This window comes from Sciurus carolinensis, unplaced genomic scaffold, assembly GCF_902686445.1.
Source record: "Sciurus carolinensis unplaced genomic scaffold, mSciCar1.2, whole genome shotgun sequence".
Lineage (NCBI taxonomy): Eukaryota > Metazoa > Chordata > Mammalia > Rodentia > Sciuridae > Sciurus > Sciurus carolinensis.
The window spans coordinates 2015444-2034986 of NW_025920132.1; the positions used below are offsets into that span (position 1 = coordinate 2015444).

The 19543-nt window shown below is 38.0% G+C and overlaps 1 pseudogene; it reads left to right on the forward strand.

The window, feature by feature from the left end:
• The first annotated feature begins 496 nt into the window (after positions 1-496).
• On the forward strand, positions 497-1283 carry LOC124974132 (5-azacytidine-induced protein 2-like; annotated as a pseudogene).
• The last annotated feature ends 18260 nt before the right edge of the window (positions 1284-19543 follow it).

Consider the following 19543-nt stretch of genomic DNA (forward strand, 5'->3'; position numbering starts at 1 on the left):
TATCTGGCGCCCCAAGCATGGAGCTGGGGGAAGGCGGTAGCCCCTTTTCCGGTTCTGAAGCACTCTTCCACCCTTCCGACTCTTCCTAGATAATGTTTGCCACAGCATTGCCATGACAGGGCTACTCACGCATGTGAGTCTCAAGGACAACGCCAGCCGGCGCGGGCGGGTCTGGGTCTCACACACGTGTTGCTGGGTAAGGGGCCTGCACCCGCTGCCACTGGGCCCCTCCTGGCTCTGCTTGCCCCTCCTTCCAGAACCTGCAAGGCCCCTGCCAAAGGGCAGGGCTGTGCTGTGAACTCAACCAAGGAAGAAGAAATGGGAATCCCTCCACAGCACACCTGGAGCTGCTACCTTCTCTGGAGAAGCAGCAGTGTCTTCAAGGAAATCAGAAGCCCGTCGTGACCCCTGGTGACCCGGTTTGTTTTCAGTCAGTTTCCGAACACTGGGGAATCAAAACTTGGCGGTCCTGGGGGCGGCCCCATGTAGCCAGGGTTCAGGCTGTCATGGATGCACTAGTAGAAGATGATATCTGCATCTTGAATCATGAAAAAGTCCAAAGAAGATATACATTGACTCCTGTCTCAATATGTTCAGGAGATGAGTCTGTTGCTTCACATTTTGCCCTTGTCACTGCATATGAAGACATCAAAAAATGACTTAAGGATTCAGAGAAAGTGAACTCTTTCTTAAAGAAAAAAATAAGGTTTTTGGAAGAAAAGTTTGTAGGAGCACAATTAGATGAAGAAACAAGTTTTGTGGGACAAGAACAAGTAAATAAGGCCTACCATGCATATTGAGAGGTTTTCATTGATAGAGATAATTTGAAGAGCAAATTGGACACAATGAATAAAGACAACTCTGAATCTTTGAAAGTATTGAATGAGCAGTTACAATCTAAAGAAGTAGAACTCCTCCAGCTAAGAACAGAGGTGGAAACTCAGCAGGTGAGGAGGAATTTAAATCCACCTTCATCAAATTGGGAGGTGGAAAAGTTGAGCTGTGACCTGAAGATACATGGTTTGGAACAAGAGTTGAAACTGATGAGAAAAAAATGTAATGATCTTAAAATTGAGCTGCAAAAAGCCAAACAAATGGATCCGCCTCAGGAAGACAGTATGAAGAGCAGAGATCTCCAAAGACTAAGCATTTCAAGTGATAATACCAACATGCATACTGGGAACTAAAGAGAGAAATGTCCAATTTACATCTCGTGACTCAAGTACAACCTGAACTACTACAAAAACTGAAAACCCCAACTGCAATCAAGAAAGCCTGCACACCAGTAGAATGCATCTAAGATCTGGGTAAAGGTGGCACAAAACTGTACTTCACAAATTTCACTGCAGCATACAAGAGACATCCCCCTCTCTCACCAAATGGCAAAGCTCTTTGTCATATTACATCTTCTCCTTTACCAGGAGATATAAAGGTTTTATCAGAGAAAGCAATTCTCCAATCATGGACAGATAATGAGAGATCCATCCATACTGATGGTACAGACTTTCAGGAACACAACTCTTATGGCAGAAATTCTCTGGAAGATAATTCCTGGGTATTCCCAAGCCCTCCTAAATCAAGTGAGACAGCATTTGGAGAAATTAAGAGTAAAACTTTGCCTTTACCAAACCTGCCACCATTGCATTACTTGGATCATCATAACTAAAACTGCCTTTATAGGAATTCTGAAGAGATTCATGATTTTATCACGAGGACACTGTATCTCTCAGTGGTTCTCCCAGGAAGTTACTTAACAAACTGAAAGTGAGCTTTAATTAAAATTTTGCAGAGTTTCAGAATATACACTGAAACATGCTGGATGATATTATGTAGTTGATTTTCCAGTAATAAAGACAGTACCCTCCAGCTCCATATTCTATGAATCAGAAATATGCTACTGTACTAATTTATAAACTTAAGGTGTTTCAAAAAGACAATTCTACTTTGAGAGCAATTGTAAAATTTTGCCTCAGATAAGAAGGGACCTAGATATTTTTAGACATGATTTTACAAAGTATGCAAAAGGCCTAAATAGCTATTCATAAAAATAAAAGCCTTGAATACATGGGGAAAAAAAAGCATGTTCATTGGTTCAGATTTGGATAAAGGAGCAAATGGCAATGTGAATAAGTTATATTTCTATTGACTTTGTGATGCATAGAAATATGATATATCATAATAGAATAAAAATGTCTAGGTTATTACATCTCTGGTATTGTGTTTCAGAGGTTAAGTTTTAAATAATCAAACTTTTAAAATTGCAATTTGAATTCTAAGACCATCGAAGCCAACTCTGTCCTCGTACAAGGTCTAAAAAGATGAAATGCTTAAAAACTACGTGGTGTGTGAATAAACTGTTATAACCTTGAGCATCATTCATTTAGAAGTAGAAAGAGCATCTTAAAAGTTTTCATTCTAATCTGTCCCTCCAGTGATCCATAATGAAAATTTAAACGTGTATAACTGTATAGTTATTTTCTTCAAAGGGAATATAGCTGCTTGTTGTACAGAGCAGTTTACAAATTGTTAAAACTTTGTTTTGCATTGCAGTATTTGAAAAAGTGTTTTTTAATGAGAAAATTTCACTTTAGAACTAAATTTTGTGCTGCATTTATATAGTACAATCATGAAATATCCCCAAACTCATTCTAACAGGTCAGTCATTTGTAAATGAGTCAGAAAATAACAAATGTGGCTTCACAAGGAAATTGATCTAATTTCTTTCAAGGTAGAGATATTAATAACATTAGTAATAACATATTACTTGGTTCATACACCTTTTGCCTAGGATACAGTGTTTCATGGAGGGAGGAGTTTATCTTTTTGATAGTTCATATATCTTAAATTCAGAAGAGTATCACAGATCTTTTCCATATTATTGAATAGCATACATACATAGACAATGTTCACTATTCGTCAGATTTTTGCATTTCTATTATGTTACTCACTTATTCAAGCTTGTCTGTGATTAATAAAATTGAAGTCAGATGCTGGAATTTATTCTGACCAAGAAACACAGCTGACTCAAGGGAGTACAGTCTTCTGCCAAGTAATAGAACAAAATCCAATATGCATAAAACAAATCTAAGACTCCAGGCTTTAGCTGAAAGAAGCAACTACATGTGTAATAACAAAACAGCATAAACTATTTCTCATGTGGCTGCAAAGGCTGTATATTATCTCTAATCTCTAATGTGGCTTACTGGTTTGCTGTTTTTAAAACCAAGATAGGAAATTTCCCTTCGTAAAAAAGTTTTATGAGATAATGGCTTGATTGATGTTTTGAACAATGCCATGAAATTGCTTAAAGTTATTTTTGTTTGAAATGGAAGTGGATGTGAAATAATGTCCTTGCTTATGTACCCCAAGGTCTGGTACTAATTTTAGTTGTTAATTTGATTCCTATAACAGACAAGTCTCATTAAATTGACTGGAGAAAATTCCCTCCAAAGAAGATTGATGATAGCAAACAGGTATGCTTTAAATTCAGTGACTGATGTTCTTAACAATTAAATTGCTAAATATGCATAAGACTTTAATAAGAAAATATTAATCAAAAATATTTTACCCACACAGATTTTTAAATATATCATCTGTTCTCATTGATTCAAAAATGATAAAATTAGCCCAACTGTGGCTTATGATGTTTAAAATGGAAAATTTTATGTCAATCTCTTATACTAGTCTAAACACTCCAAAGAGCTTCCAGTGAATATTTCTTTAAACTTAATTTCTTTTTACAAGATAACCCAGTTCAGCACATCTATAACTCAACAATATTAAGAGTAAATAAGAAAAAAGCCACATTTTCTTACTCTTAATATATCCCTTATAGCTTGAGGTAGAATTTGTTGCTCTAAAAGGAAGATTGTTTTATTGAGTTGCTGCCAAAATGGAACTTGGTTCATATGTAGAGCAGTGGCATACTTATGTGAAATATTGGAAAATAAGTGGGGAATTCAGACTTAGAAAGCTAAATAATTGAATCATGTAATAGCAAAGTAATGATCTCATCCAGAAAAGCTACCTGGAAAAGGTAAATTTTAAAGGATAAAATCCTGTGAATTGTTACTTACAAACAGAATGTAATATAAGGAAAGGTACCAGTGAGCAAGCAGAGTACAACAGTCTTAGTCCAGTAAGTAGAAATGAGTGTAGTGAGGCATGAATAAAATATACTACAATGAATTATTTTGTTTTTACTATGAGAAAGAAGGATGAGTGTACTATATAATTTGTCTAGCACCTATGGAGGATGTTATCTACTACATAAGTAAATTTTACACACAATATTGAAGTTTCCTTCTGTAAAACCCTGGATTTGATCCCCTACAAGAACAAAAACAAAAAAATTTGAAGTTGGCTACTTTAAATTAAAAGTAAAATAGTCATAGACTGTATATTTCTACCAGTTTCTGTAACTGTTTTGCCTTTTTCCCCATTTAAGTCATTAAAAAAAAGAATAAAGGTTCTGTGCTTTATGAAATGCACCAATATTAGAAGACCAATGGAGGACTATAGGCTTATTATTCCCTATTCTGTGTGGTTTCTAGACTTTGATATTTGCTTTGGTTTCATCTGCTCTACTAATCTCCCTCCTTTTGATCTGTGGTCTGGTAAAAATGTAGTTTCTTTCTATTTCAAATAATAGTAAAATCATTCTTTAGTTTACTCAGTATGAGTAAAGTGGGAACTTGAACATCCATTGACTCTTTTGTTGGGGGGACTATTGCATTTCTATGTTCTTTTTCTTCTAAGTCATCTATTTCATGGAATTGGGACCAAAGTTAAATCTTGTTTTGGCAATTAAATTTCTGTTTTGTGATTTTAATGAAGGATGTGAATATATAAAACATACTTATCTGTAAACTGGTTATACTGGCTGTGGTTCAGAGCTAATTGCTCATGGGGGAAGAAATGACTTTTTAGTATTAAATCAACCTGGGCTCAAAAAATTGTGCCAGAATAAATAACTAGGAAACAGCATATGTATATACAGAAGTCCCTTAAGAGCAATAAGAGTCACAAATTTGCAAGAACTTTGAGTTCCTTGCTAGGGGTATTAGGGTCTGTAATGATGGTTGTTCACAGAATGAATTGGCAAGAAATACTTTCTATATTTGTAGAGTATGTTGAACCTGAAGACATGTCATGTAATTTGAGGGTAGGTCAGGATGGTTGACTAGTTTTAGAATGTCTCTTCACTGAAGTATGCTTTCACTACCAACATCCTTTTTCATTCCGTGCCCCAAAGTATCCTTGCTCTCCCTCTTTGAATATTCATACTGGAAGCTTTTCATCCTAGCCCTTTCATCACAGTGCATGATTCAATCTGGAGTTTACCAAGTGATGCTGTGTTTCTCATGCCATCACCTGGCTCTTCTATGATCCACTGGCTTGTAGTCAGCATCCTCCTGGGGCTGCTAAGAGCACTCATGGGAATTTTCCACAGGACCTTTTTCCAGGCTGGCACTAATCTGGTCAAGAGAAAGAACACATGTGTGAACACAGATAGGCCAGACATTTCTGCATCTGGAGATGAGTTGAGGTGGCCCTGGAATTTCCCAGTAGGTAAATTTCTGAGTGCAGTTTAGTTGTAAGACCACCACCAAGGAAGTGTGGTCTTGCAAGTGTAGTGAACACAGAATATCTCTTCTGGCATGTCAGCACCATTATATTCTCTGTCCAACATGCTGAGTGAATGACTCCCAAGACTCCATATTAGCCTTCAGAAGAAGCACTCACCTTCACCTAGAAGACCCACTTCCCAGGTTCCAGCTGTCACCTGGCTGAACTTTCTTGGAAAAAAGGAGCAACCTGCAATATTGGGTGTGAAGTGTCCCAATTCAAAGATCACCTAAATCACCATGCTCACTGCATGCTCCACTACCCTGAGCTCTCACCAGTCATCATTCACTGTGGTTGCTAGGGACCTAGGCTACTTTCCTGACTAGAATATTCCTGGTGTGCCCAGACATGGTGGAGTGGGTTCAGAAAGAATTAGTTCTGGAACTGGTGCTGAGCTTGGTGATCTACGTGTCCCCAAGCACACCTCCACCCAACCAGGGCCATTGGAACTGGTGGGGGATAATTGCCTGCTGTCTTGATGCATGGTGCGACTGAACGAGGGCAGCGACACCTAGCAGACCTGGAGTTTAGTGTGAGCTGTCAGGTTTCATAGGGGTTCCTTGTCTTTCTTGCTCCTAGAGAAATCCACCCACCTTGGGACTGTGCCCTGCACACAGTATGTCTCTCCATCTCCTGGCCAAAGCAATTAGAATCACATTTTGGAAAACCTGAATTCCCTGTCCCTCACTATTCTTCTTTCCTTTAACCATCACAACTGAGCTGGTACTTGTTTTCAATCTTGGTGTGAAGCACCCTGGAGCATGTCTGTATTTAGAAGCACTAGCACTAGAAAACAAGAAATCAGACCAATTATGATTAGTATCCTCAGTTATTACATTTGACAAATCAGTTGACTTTTTGGAAACAATAATTGTTGCTATTTGGTGCTCTGCCAGAGAACATTTTTTTATGCTGTAGATATTGATGCAATAAATTTGAATGTGTTAAGATAGTAGGTAGGGATAAGTAAATATAAATATCTGGCATTGGTAAGGGGGTAGGAATCTAAGTAATATTAAGTTCTTTATTAACATCAGGTGATAAATAGAATGTTTTTCTAGTCCAATACAGGATTTCTACATCTTTTAAACATCCCATAAAAGGAGAGGATAAATTTATCCATTGTAATTTAGTACCATTATTATTTACCATACAAATATGTTGAGGTTTAATTTCATTTAGTAGGATAAAATTCTGTAGAGGATACAATGTCCATAAACAAATATTAATAGAGTGCTGTAACAAATAGTGTCCCATTATGTAGGTTAAACCTTGACATACAGGCCCATGAATGGTGGAAATGTAATCTATTAATTTGTAAGTTATATTTTGTTTATCAATGTGAGTCCCTTCAACTTGGGACAACATTATATAATTTTTATGGATTATTGGTAAAACATGAAAAGAACATAAAACCTTATTTTTTTTTACTAAAAAGATAGGTAAAGTTCCAGTATACCAAGCAGAAGTACAATCCACCTCAATGGGGGGCACCATTTGAGCTCCAGGGAGAAGCAGATATTCCCAGATATTACTATGTCCTTTTTGAATTAATCTTTGCACCCTTTTCTTTTGGAGGTAAATAAAACATTTGAATATTACAACTAGTCCAATTTAACCATGTATTAATATTAGTATATTAATATTAGTATCTACTTTATATTGTTCCACTTGGGAAGTAATAAATATTTGTAACATTTGCTCTTGATAGGTTAAGGTATTTTGATGAGGGATAATACTAGTAGGCTACCATTGAATATTTAAATTTACACTTTGAGCTATATCTTTTTTAGCATTTTGTAGACGAGAAGATAATACTTCTAAGCCTACAGAATTTTTAATTCCTATCCCAGACCCTAATTCTTCTAATAACAAATCATGCCAGGCCCTTTTTCTTCAGGTACACAAGGGAGTCAGGGGGAAAAGAAACATTAAAATGTATAAATAACTTATTAGCTAATAAACTTACATTACTGTAAGTTTGGTACACTTGTATTAGTTGTGGAGCATTAATCTCAGGCTTGTTGTTAATAGAATATCATATATAATCAATCCATATTCCTCATCTCTTAATATTTATTCCATTACTGCATAGACTAAAGGCAGAAGTACTTACATTAAAAGCAAAATCCTTAGTACCATTGATACTGTAATTATCTATGGCTTGTGTCAAATGATATCTATATTTGAATTGTAATTTTAATGTGAAAAATTTACATCTTATTATTACTTTAGATGTAATATTTACTTGTATTTCATTACTACTGGAGAATATTAACCGATATACAAATGATTTTCCCTTCCATCCAGTTATGTTTTGTCCACTCACAGTCATATTAGTAAATTTCCATTTTTTATTAGCTGAGTAGGTAAAATTATCTTGTGTCCTATTGCCTATGTAATTCCTCCAATGCCATCTGATCAAGGAGTTGTTTGATGGTGCAAGTTTTATTCCAGGAGTCCAGGCCCATATTAAAGGATTTTTCATGAAGATCCAGCTCATGATCTAGTTCTGTAAAAATAGATGGTTAGTAGGTAATATTTTAGGTTGTTTATCTCCAGGAATCATTACTTTTACTGTATTATCCTTTCCCTGTTTTATTATTTCTACAGCTATAGGAACATCAGTTTCTTGTTGTTTTATCTATATTTTGTTCCCTGCAATAATATCTGTCAATCCAAAATCACCTTTCCTATTGGTATCCAGATTGTTTTATTTGCATCCATTGGTTATGTATTATACAAGGTATTATAATTATTTGAGCAACTTGCATTTCAGCTTTAACTTGGAATAGGTCAGGGGATACATTATGTAAAATAACTTTAATTTTTCCTTGATAATCAGAGTCAATTACCCCAGCCATGATTTGGATTCCTTGTAGGGCCAGGCTAGATTGAGGAGCAATCTGCCCAAAGTTTTGGGGAGGGATTTTAATTCCCAGACCTACTGGTATCACTTGAGTTTGATTTGGAGGGATAAGAACATCTATTACACTATACATGTCGTAACAATCAGAAACAGGAGTGCCTTGCAAGGGAAGTTAAGCTTTAGGATATAAGGCCCACCATTTTATGAGAAATTTCAGCATCCCAAATTTGTAAATTTGGATTCATCATTCCAGAGAAGGGAGTTCCTGATTTGGCTACTATTTGATTATTTAATTGTTTTAAAGCTGTAAATAAATTATCTTTCCACTGTCCACATTTGCCATTTCCCAGTTTTCTTAATTTTTCCATTAAAATACCATTTATTCATTCTATCAGCCCTGCAGCCTGTGGATAATAAGCAATATAATATATCCATTCAATATTATTTTCTTGGCAGTATAATTGTATTAATTTTTCTTAAAAATGAGAGCCATTATCACTTTGGATTTGTAAAGGTGTTTCATAATATAGTTATTATGGCTAAAGTTGTAATAGTATTCCTTTGTGTAGCATCTCTACATGCACAAGCTACTAACACCTCAGAATATGTATCTACACAAGTACAAATATATCTATATCTTCTAGACATGGGCAGAGGTTCTATATAATCTATTTGCCAAATCTGAGCTGGATGAGTTCATCTACTTAATTCTCCAGTGACATTGGGAGGTACTGACCAAGCTTTATCCAATTGGCAAGTGGGACATTGCACAACTGTTTCCTTACATTTAGATGATGGAATAGGTATTCCTCATTCACATGTCCACCTGTACCTAGCAGCAGGTCCAGCATGTCCTGTCTTTTGATGAACCCATTTAGTCAACTGGATAATTTTATCTTTTTTAGACTGGGAGGTGTTTTCTTCTAAAAGAGCTATTTCAGTCAGATTGTCCACCATTGTATTATACTCATATTCTGGGGTGTCTCTCCGAGAATGAGCATCTACATGAAACACAGACACATTAGTACATTTAAGTATTTTTAAATACTTTTTTATATTTCTGTTCCCCATAATTTTTTATCCCTTATTTTTTAATCATTTTTATACTATTTACATAACCAAGTATTTAATCCATTTGTAATAGCCCAGGAATCTGTAAACAAATGACATTCCTTTCCCTCTTCATATTGTAAAGCCAGGAATACTGAATATAATTCAGCATATTGACTACTTTGTCACTTACCCTGATTTTCTAATATCTCTTTATTAGATGGGTTAAAAGTTGTGGCCCTCCAATAATGTTCATTTCCTATATATTTGGCTGATCCATTTGTAAACCATGCATGTTCTCATTGTGTAGGTGTTCATTTATCATATCCTTTATTATATTTAACAGGAGATTGTTTTACAATTTTTTACTAGTTACTTCAGGTAATTGTACATCAGGCAAATTTGCTATGAGTTTATGTAATTGTAATATACCTGCAGGTCTATTTTTGCTCTGTTTTGTATATACCATTTCCATTTTATAATGTTCGACTCCTGAGCTTGTCGATTTTATGAGATATAGGGTTACTCATTATCCAAGTCATGATAAGAATACGAAGTGGTATTGTTAAATGCTCAGTATCCACAAACGCCCAATAAACAGCCAATAATTGTTGCTCAAAAAGAGTATATTGTATTCCAGTTTCAGGTAATTTTCTTGACCAGAATCCTAGAGGAACTCTTCTCCTCTGTTGCATTTGCCAGAGACTCCAATTTGTATACTCATCATCTACTGTTACCATTAGTTCTAGGAGCTCTTCCTGCACTGGTCAAAGATACATAGTTGTTTGAATAGCAATCTTAGCTGCCTGAAAGGCATGCTCATGTTTATTATCCCAATCAAATTCATACTTTTTCCATGTTACTTTATATAATGGATGAAGTATTTGTCCTAAATGAGGGATATGATTTCTCCAAAATCCAAATAATCTAATAAATATCTGTGCTTCTTTTTTATTGGTTGGATTTGGGAAGTTTAGTATGTTTTGAAAATATTTCAGTAATATTGAACAATGTCCCATTTTTCAAATAATTCCTAAAACTTTAACAGTTTGTGAAGGACCCTGAATTTTATCTGGGTTAATTTTCCACCCCCTTTGTTGTAAATGACCTAGTAATTGTTCCAAGCAGGTTTGTACTTGTTTTTTATTCTGTCCTTGTATTAATATATCATCAATATAGTGGGTTAACAAAATAGAAGAATTCTTAATAAATTATCTAAATGTTCAGCTACAATTCTATGACAAATGGTAGGGCTATGTTTATATCCTTGAGGTAAGTGGGTAAAAGTATATTGTCTCACTTACCACATAAAGGCAAAGTATTCCCATTGAGTAGGATCTATAGGAACAGTGAAGAAAGCATTAGCTAAATCTAAAACTGCCTACCATTTATGAGGATGTGATTGTATACATTCTGTTAAGGTAATGATATCTAGAACAGCAGCTTACAAAGGAGGATTTACTTTATTTAACTCTCTGAAATCCACAGTTATCCTTTAAGTTCCATTAGATTTGTGCACTGGCCAAATAGGATTATTCCATTCTGTAGTTATCGGTACCTGAACATAATCTGTTTTTTTTTTTGTTTGTTTGTTTTCTTTTTTGCAGTGCCGGGGATTAAACCCAGGGCCTAGTGCTTTGCAAGGCAAGCACTCTAATGACTGAGCTATGTCCCCAGCCCCTGAACATGTTCTTGTATTGTATCCCTAATTTCTTTATGGCCCCCTGGAATATGATATTGTTTACACGTAATCACTTTAGTAGATTCAGAAAGTTTTAATGCAGGCATTTGTACCTTCCCCACTATAACAGCAGAAGAGTTTACTTTAAATATTGTTCTAATAGCAAAGTTGCATATTTCATCTGCCAATTTTAATGACATTCTTTGAAGTATATCTATACCAATTATATATTCAGGGATGAGGACTATTATGATAGAATAATTTTGTTTAGGTAAATTTCCAATACTCATCCATATTTTAGTTTGTTTGGCATGAATTTATGTTACTCCCAATACTGATATTGTTATGGGGGCCTCTTTAAATTTATTAGGGTTTCCACAAATTAAGGAGGCCTCCACTCCAGTATCCACCAAAGCATTGGCATGGGTAGTGGATCCATTTTTCAAAAAAATTATTATAGGAACATGAGGTCTATAATCTTTACAAACTATGTTTATCCTGGATACTGGAGGTTGGCCAAATACCTATTCCAGTTTTCACAAATCTTCCAAGGGGTAAAGTCCTGAATCTGAGAGGAAAGTGTTAATTTTTAGATCAAGAGAAGAATAGTTTTCTTTCTTTACCTCTACTTGATTGAGCCGTTTTACTCTGTCCTTGTACATTTGTCACATATCCTTTTTTGGTATTCCATCTAACTTTTTAGGTTTAACTCCTACTTTTGAAAATGCTTGAAACATCTCTTTCCTAGAAACACAGTTACCTCCATTGTTCTTTGAATCATTTCTTTCAGGATCTTTTGATCTGGTGAATTCCATTCCCCCATATCTCATAACTCAGCCATTTTTTCCAGAATCTGTTCAATAGGGTTGCCCATTTCAGCAAGAAGTAAAGTCATAATCAAATTTTTATAAGCAGGGGGAGTAGTCCTAATGACAGCATTACATTGTGGGGCAGTTAAAGATCCAGCCAAATACTGATCAGCGGCTCCTATCAATAGCCACCCTCATTGCTTCTCTCTTCAATCTATAAATTCCGTCTCTCAAAGTGTACCATGGTTTAGCTTCAATGGGCCATGAAGAATTACAGGGATATTGTCCACTACATCCTCTAGCTGCTAAAGGAAATAAGGAGGTCATATCCAGAGTATGCTGGTGATCATGTATTGCCATTTGAACAAACGGATTAGTAGATACAGTTATAAATTTTAAAGCATCTTGTTAATCAATTTAAGCACCATGGCATGAGCATCAGTCTAATCATTCAGTCCAACAATTTCTCATTAGACCTCTGGGTAAACTTTGTTAAGATATCATTTATTTTTTGCTGTGTAAAGTCCTCATGTACAATATAAAACTCTTGCCTCCCATTGGCCTGCACTTTTTCATGTCTCCTAGATAAAGGTTTTGCCTGCAAAACTGGAGGATATTTCTGCTCATTATCTTTATGAACTTCATCATCCAAAGTATCCCAGTACACATTATCATCATCCTCAGCATCATCCCTAGTGTCCTCATCCCATGTATCATGATCACAATTAGCCTTTGCAGTAGCAATTACGGCATGTACTTTCTTCACATTTACCTTACCCTTCTGTTTTTTATATTTATATTTAGCACACTACACTGTAGCTTTCTCAGCTACATTCTCATAATATCGAACCTGATCTCCCAAAATGAAATTCTGACATTGCAGCATAGTCAATTTACTTTGTAGTTCAGTGACCTCCTTTTACATAGCTAGTTCTTCCCACAATAAATCTTGTGTCTGCAAGCACTTATTCCAATAGGCAGACAATAGAACCCATCCTCCATGAGCTATAGTAGTAAATTCTTTGCCTTTATCTACTGGCAGTCTGCAAAACCTCAATCACTTGAGGGGGGTCAGCTGTTCATAATTTAACATCCCATTGTTCCCCCAAACCAGTCCCTATTACCGATTCCTCATCCAAGGAGCTAAACTGAGCTCTTCCCATCTGGGAGTATCACATATGTCACATCTAACCCTGTACTTTTTCTTAAACAATGGCATTTCTTTGGCACTCCAGTGGATCCTGCTGACTATGACAATTTGTCTGAGAATGTATTTCCCATTGCTGTGCACAGACTTATAATTTATATGGGCCAATCCTGTGAATGTACCACCCAAAGCCATATAGGAAAACATAGTATTTATTAAGACATAAAGTATAAACAAAAGGAGAACCATCCCAGGTAGCATACCAACTCCGCACTGGAGAGATATCATGGGCATTTAACAGCATACATAACCAAAGAAAGCAGTTTTGACACCTTTGAGTTCTTCTCATCTCTCTTAAATACAGTGGAGTAAACATATAAGGTTATTGTCTGGAGCCACTGGGTTCAGTGACATCACTACGTTTGGTCTCCAGACCTGGATCTGGTCAGGAGCCAGGCCTTGAGAGCAGAAACCAGATGTCTTTAAGTTTTTTTTTTTTTTTTAATGTTCTCGGGCAGATAACTTATCTGTCCTTGAATGGGGGCAATGCAAGACCACTAAATTTCTCATGCAAGTTGTTTAGTCCTTGCCCTGATTTCACTTTTTGAAAGCACGCTTAAACAAAACTCTTTCTCTACATAGTAGAAGAGTCTCTGTTTGCCTTGGGAACTGAGACACCATCATGATGTCATGCCTTTTTGATGTGACCTCAGGAGGAATCTGTGGTGTGGTTACTAGGTCACAGAAGCCACTCCTCAAACTCTATGTTGACCAAAGATTGGAAAAACACTCTGGGGAGAGAAACCAACTGTTCTCCAACCAGAGCCTGGAATCCCCAAGCCATTCACACCTGACATGCCCAATGCCTGCCCTTTCCACCTGGTTTACAGGAGCTCTCCCATTTTTACTCTCATGTCACAGGAGCACTGGTAAACAACTGAGACTTGTCCTCTGTGGAACTGAATACAACTGAATCATTCAGAGATCAGGGATATGAATTTCAGCCCTTATCTCACTATAACAAATCTTGAGAGTAAAAGCTACAAACATACCAAGATGAAGATTGAAATTAGATGAGGAATGTTTCCTTTCTGCCAGCAAATATGGGTCTTTGGAACCGAGTCCCTGAAGCCATAACCACTTGCCTTTGCCTGTTTGTTTTCAGACATTGTCTGGCTAAGTTGATGAGGCATTTCCTCATTGAAGGCAACTGGCATTTCCCAGGAGAACAACTTCCTTTACCTCACACATACCTGAGATATTAGGGAACATCCACAACCATCAATGGCTTGTGCATTTTTCAAAGCACTCTGCTGGTTAGAATTTTCCAAAGTAAAAAGCCAAATAAATGTAAGAAAATAAATCAAGGAAGGTGTCAGTAGAGTGTAAATGTAATGACTGGGATGCAATGGTAAAAGACACCCAAAATATCCTTTCATACTAACAACCTGAGCATATTCTAATACCTACATAGTCCTTCCTCTCCTCATGCCCTGTCCTCCATGGATCACTGATATCATTTTCTGCTCAGGGATCAGCTCCAATGGGTTTCCTCCTTAGGTAAAGATGGGATAATTCTTTTGCTCAGGACACACCCCTAGACTGTGGGTCTTGAGATGCAAAAAAGGTTATTTGCAAGATTGTTGTGAAAAGAATTAAGAATTCCTTAGTCATTGATTGGCTTTGTCTAGGGTTGCTTCTCTGCATAGAACTTCACATACACAGAACCTGAGTGGATCAAGTCAGGTACCTTAAAGGAGCTATTCCTGTAATGACAATGTAGCTCATCCAGTAGAGTGCTTGCTTTGCAAATGGAAAGAATGGGGATCAAATCCCTAGCCCTATGGGATAAAAAAAAAACAACAAAACACACTTCTGAGAGAGCCAATCTTCCATCTTCTCAATGTATTTTTTTCTCCTCTGTTATTCATCCAAATCAAGATGGTTCAAGAACTACCAGTTTCACCTGCAAGCAATTTTCATTGACACCTTTCAGCTGGGAGCTGCACATAAAGGAAGCACTGAATCACCAGTCAACTGCATTGCTTAAGAGTACGAGTTCCTTCACATCTTTCATCTCTTAATAGTTGAGATGTTACAATTTATTCATGAGTACACTATTCCCATTTTTTCCATCAACTTCTCCAGATAGGCAATGTGCTCCTGGTTGTAGAGGAAGGAAATTCAAAATGACACCATATTGGCTCCTTCCAATTTCGAGGCTTTTGGGACACAATCCCAGACTGCCAATGAAGGGGACTTCTACAACAGAGCACTTTCCATGTAAACCACAAGGTCAACTGAAAACCAAAATGTGAAGACAAAAGACAGTCAAACTTGACCCTGATTTTCCTAGCCAATTTTACTTTGCATTGGCTTGCTTATGACTTGAAGAAAAATGGTAGGATTTGGAGCTGAATCCATATTAATTAGTGCTTGTAGCATTCAGGAAAAATGAGGGATTTTACCACCTATTTTCCCACTATCACTGGAGTTCCAGGGTCAAAAGGAAAGGAGCACTTGTGGAGACTCTTGTTAATTTTGATGGATTTCCTCAAAAGATGCAATGTAGATGTGGGAAAAGCATATGTTGTTCTCATGTTTACCATGGATCTGGGAAATATTGGATTGTGCTTCGTAGGGTAAGGGGAAAAAAATTCATTGCAAGTAATCACACTGAAAGAAGGAAACCAGAGACATTGGGAATGTTGCAGGTTGGTGGTGGGTAGAAGCAAGTCAAGAAATAAAAAAATATTTGACAATTTGCCATTGCATGTGGTACAAGTTTCCTGCTCACTAAGTCTGATCCCACATTCAGATATTCTTGAACTCCTGTTTTGATATTCAGTTTTGGGTCTTCACTTTTGTTTTTACAGAGCTGTTTCTGTTTACATTTGTGATGTTGTGGTGCAGTCTTTATTTTGAGAGCTGGGTTCAGTGCTGCATATTCTAAATTCAAGTCATTTAATTTGTAGTTCATTGGCGTAAGAACTGTGTTTAAAAAAGCCTTTTCTCATGGTTCCTGTGCTAGAAAAAACTATGAATCAGCTTATGTATAATCAGCAGTCCCTTGAGAGCAACAAGAAAGAATCATGAGTTTTCAAGGGCTTTGAGGTCCTTGCAAAGGAAATTAGTGTCGGGGTTTCTAGAGCCCCCAGCCTTAGGCATGGTCAAGATGGCGCCTGACGCTGAGCCAAAAGCGGCCAGCTATACAGTAAACAACCAGCGAATTCCAATGATTGGCTAGTTAACGATGTGACTAGAGCATGCCCCCCTCGTGTACCCATCCTGTGCCTGCAGCTGTCCGCGTTTATCTCGTGTACTCTCCCCTGATTGGTTGAAGTGTATATAAGCCTGGTGGGTGGGAGAGCGAGGGGGGACGGAAGAAGCGGAAGAAGCGGAAGAAGCGGCGGCGGAGACTGGAGCAGAGCTGGAAGCTGGGAGTACGCGGGAGCTGGAAGAAGCTGGGAGAAGGGAAGCTGGGAGTGCGCAGAAGCTAGGGGTAAGAGAAGCGTAGGAGAGGAACTGTGCACAATAAACTTCCAAAGCTTCAGACATTTGTCGTGTCTCTCTCTGCGGCCAGAGGGGACGCGATAACTGGTGCCGAAACCCGGGAAGATGAAGGCCTTATAAAAGAAAACAAGGTAAGATATTTGAGAAAAAATTTTTTTTGTATACAAGTTAAACCGGTTATAAAAAAAAGGGTGTCAGGATGCGCCATTGGCGGTCCTGGGGACACGCGGAGTGCGGTCCGGTTGAAAGGTATCGGGATCCTGACGCGTAGAACGCGGGTATCGGGGCGCGCCATCAGTGGTCCTGACACGTAGAACGCGGGTTGAAAGGTATCGGGGTCCTGACGCGTGGAACGCTGGTATCGGGACACGCCATCAGCGGTCCTGACGCGTAGAATGCTGGTTGAAGGGTACCGGGATCCTAACGCGTAGAACGCGGGTCGGGGGGGTATCGGGACACGCCATCAGCGGTCCTGGCGCGTGGAACGCGGTCTAATTAAAGTGAAAGTAGGAACACGTTTGAAGCGGTCCAATTAGGTAGTATGTGAAAAGCCGCTATAAAAATTTTAATGCGCACTTGATAGTTTTCCTTTCAGTAATCTCGTTGCTCCTGGCGGCTAGGCCACTGTTTGTTATTGTAACTACCATAACTAAAGCTATTCAAATTAGTAACAATAGGGTCTGAATGCAAAAACCCCTCAGGGAACCATTAAAAAACAATGGGACGCCATTGAGGAAAAAAACAGCTAAAGTAAGAAAAGCTGCTCAGTGTGCCACAAGGGGGATCTTCATGAACAGGGTCTAATAGTAACAGAAAAGAACGCTTAAAGAGAATAAAGTGAGGAAAAATTGAGTGGTGGTGACTTAGAAAATAATTGCTCAAAAAATCTAAGAACAAGGGAAAAAAGGGAACTAAGTCTAACATAAAGAACCCCCCCAAAATAAATAACCAAGTGGTAGTGAAAACTTAAGAACAAGGGGAAAAGGTAGGAGAAACCTAAGCCTAATAGAAAGAGCTTCAAAATTTGTAGAACCTGCCCGTATTTGAGGAGCAAATGGAGATACCATCAACCATTGGAAAACTTTAAAGAGGCAGTTAAGACTATTGGAGACAGGTATGCAGAGCAGTGTTATCTGGAGAACAATGGCTAATTGGGGAAGCTCAGTGGCAAGAAATAGCTGTTGAAACTGCTTGCAGAAACATAGTGGCAAGGTTTCCCGATAGAAATGTTAATAGGAGAAGGCCAATACGCTTCAATAGATGCACAAAATCAGCAGCAAGGAGATAATGCCCTAACAAAAGATAAGAGATAACTATAGTAAAATCTGTTACACCTTATGCCCCAGGGCTATGTCCAAGATGCAGAAGAGGAAGTCATCGGAATAGTGCCTGTCAGCCTATTAGAGATAGGGAGGATAATTTCCTAGGGTCGAATCCTGAACTTCAAAAAAACAGGAGACAGGGCCCTCCCCGGGGCCCGCAACAAATATACGGGGTAATTCAACAAGTTCCCCGACGGTGGTATCCTCCCACAGAGAGGGGGAGCGCAGAGCCACCTCAGGAAGTGCCGGATTGGACATCTGTGCCACCTCCAGACTCATACTAACCCCAGATATGGGGGTGCAGATGATTGATACTGATTGGCATGAAAAAATCCCACAGAACAGTGTAGGACTATTACTAGGTAGAGGTTCCTCAACACTAAAAGGACTTGTAGTACACCCAGGGGTTATTGATCCTGATTTCACTGGACAAATAAAAGCCTTGGTCTCTTCACCAAAAGGAATTACGGTCATCTCTCCAGGGGATCGCATTGCACAAATGCTTATATTGCCCAGTCGACATTCTTTGTGGCCCAGTAAAAATACAAATAAAAGACAAGGAAGTTTTGGATCAACAGGAACCACTTTAATAAACCTTACTATGGATATGGGACAGAGGCCCCTCCTGAAATTAAAAGTGGGAAATATGGAATTTACAGGTTTATTAGATACGGGAGCAGACAAAAGTATTATTAGCGCAATGGTCTGGCCAAAGCACTGGCCATTGATCACAGCAGCTCAGAGCTTGAGAGGCTTAGGAGTAGCAGAAAGCCCCAATCAAAGTGCTTCCTCATTATCATGGAAAGATACAGAGGGACACACAGAAATTTTCAACCATATGTCTGTAATGTTCCTATTAGCCTATGGGGACGAGACGTCCTGCAGCAAATGGATATGAAACTCACCACTGATCAGATTTACCAAGGGACTCCTGTAAGAAATATGTTACAAAATATGAATTATGATGATAAAAAAGGATTAGGAAGACATAGCCAAGGATCTACCCAACCACTGCCTTTACTTCCACCAAAAAATGATTCTCATGGGTCGGGTTTTTCCTAGGGGCCACTGATAAACCATCAATCCCTATAATATGGAAAGATGATAAGCCTCGCTGGATTCCACAGTGGCCCCTAACAAAAGAGAAGCTAGAGGCAGCTCATAAGTTAGTACAAGAGCAGGTACAAGCAGGTCATTTACAACATTCTACCTCTCCTTGGAATACTCCAATATTCTTAACAAAGAAAAAATCAGGAAAATGGAGGTTATTACATGATTTAAGAGCCATAAACGAACAAATGTACCCTATGGGACCCATCCAATGTGGACTCCCTCTTGTCACTGCACTACCAAAATTTGGCCTACTATTATTCTGGATTTAAAAGATTGCTTTTTCTCTATACCCTTACACAAAAATGATTGCTGGAGATTTGCTTTTACTTTGCCCTCTCTTAATCACACTCAGCCTGACCAGAGATTCGAATGGACCGTGTTGCCTCAAGGTATGGCTAACAGTCCTACTAT